We start from the raw sequence: 2,054 nt of genomic DNA, 5'->3' as shown, positions 1-2,054 counted from the left end.
CTATCAACGCACCCCTGCAACCAGCACTGTCCTGGCCACCTCTATCTGCTCCTAGAACTTCCAATTCTGTGGCTTAGCCACAGTTTACTCATTTTCTGTCCTGACTGCAGTTCCAGCAACACCTGGGACAGGGACAGTAACTGCTCCCTCTGTGGTCAACACTGCAGCTCCCAAACAACGACTTCTGATTCTGGGGCCTTGCTGCATGGCTGGGCTGGGAGAGTGGCAATAGTGGTGGCAAGACTGGGCACTGAGTTGTAGTGGCTCCCAGTGGCCTCCTCCCATGGAAGATTCTGCAGACACTCCAAAGTGGCATGCACTCCAAACCCGGAGTAAGAAGTGCCTGGCTGTCGGGCCATGATGGTGATGGTGGCAGCAGCTCAGGTAGGCTGAGTGCCAAGTCACCAACAGCCTCCTGGGGAAGACTTTAAGTGCATATTGTTAAGTGAAAAAAGCCAATTGGAAAAGGCTACTTACTGGATGATTTCAACTATATGACATTCTAGAAAAGACACAATTATGGAGACAGTAAAAAAGATCAGTGGTTAAAAAATTCTTTAACATTTTTTTAATTGAATAAATTTGGTCCAAAGTAGAAATAAAAAGCAAACAAAAAAATGGTGGTTGCCAAAATTTGGGGAAAGAGGTGGCAGAGTTGGGTGACTAGGCAGAGAACAGGATTGTTGGAACAGTGAAACTATATGATACTATAATGGTGGATACATGCCATTGTATAGTTATCTAAACCAATGTAGAACACCAAGAATTAGCCCTAATGTAAACTATGGACTTGGATGTGTCAATGTAGGTTCACCCATTATTAAACTGATAAGAACAGATACTACACTTGATCTTAGCCAAAAGGCCGAGAAGCGATGGGTTCACCCATTATAATAAATGTTCCACTCTGTGGGGTATGTTGATAATGGAGGAGATTCTATATGCATTGGGGAAGAGGATATATGGGAACTAAACTCTACACCTTCTGTTCAAGTTTGCTATGAACCTAAAACTGTTCTAAAAAGTAAAGCCTGTAAAAAAAGTTACTTGGTAGCTTTTGAAATTCCCAGTGCCTAAGCCACACCCCTGGTTAATTAAATCAGGACAAATGGGGATGCAACCTAGGCATCAATAAATTTTTAATATAACCCATGCAATCCCAAAGTATAGTTAAGGCTGAGAACTACTGCTCTAGAAGGAAATAATCTGACAGCAGTGGATCTCAGAACTGAATGCCAATTATAATTTGTTCTTAAAAAATAGGTAGATTACCAGCCCCTACTCTGAAATTCTGATTCAGTTTATCTAGGATGAGGCCAGGGCACTAAAATTTTTAAAAAGCTCTTCTGATGGTTCTAATATGCAACCAGGGTTGAGAATCATTGATCTGTAGCATGAAGGGTAAATTTCTGAACATATGCTTCAAACTCTCCAGCACTGTTCCCATGGCAGACATTGCTAACCATTCCCAGAACTCTTTCCCAGTAGGTCCAGACATGGCTTTAGAATTCTTCTCTACTCAGCATATCAGGCAGACATCAATAATTGATCAGAGTTGCCAATGGTATTCCCTGTGGCATCTCTGCTTTATCGATTTTCTCCATCTCCAACCAGGGGTGGCTTTGTTGGGCCTTCCTCCCCTATTCCTGCCTCCAACTCCATGACTTGGAAAGTCTGAGATTTTCACAGGAGGACTCACCAAGTCTGTGACTACATGACAACTGTTCAGGCTTTAGGACAATGCTGCACTTTCACACTGTGCCTATAGTCTTCAAATCTCAAGAACTTTCTGCACACATTAATTCATTTGTTTGAAAATGTCTGGTGCTATTAGGAGTAATGAGATAATGCTTATGAAACACTCTGTGCTTCCAAGATGAAGACAGTGAGCTATTCATGTAAAAGGCCTATTTAGAGGCCTCTGAAAACACTCACAGGAGTTGGCTGCCTGTTTTGCTTTGCTGTGAATGTATTTAAGGCCAGGACCATTCTTTAGAGAAGGCACAATGATGTGGGAGGAGCAGCAGTCAAAACAGCCGGTAGAACTCCAGCTT

At 42.6% G+C, this 2,054-nt stretch overlaps 1 pseudogene; it reads right to left on the bottom strand.

Moving 5' to 3' along the window:
• Positions 1-699: 699 nt before the first annotated feature.
• On the bottom strand, positions 700-877 carry LOC111826004 (annotated as a pseudogene).
• Between the last annotated feature and the right edge of the window lie 1,177 nt (positions 878-2,054).

The sequence above is a fragment of the Myotis lucifugus genome, unplaced genomic scaffold (genome assembly GCF_000147115.1).
Source record: "Myotis lucifugus unplaced genomic scaffold, Myoluc2.0 scaffold_50, whole genome shotgun sequence".
Taxonomy (NCBI): Eukaryota; Metazoa; Chordata; class Mammalia; order Chiroptera; family Vespertilionidae; genus Myotis; species Myotis lucifugus.
The sequence above is the reverse complement of the archived record's forward strand: the minus strand, read 5'-3'. Positions and strand labels throughout refer to the sequence as shown.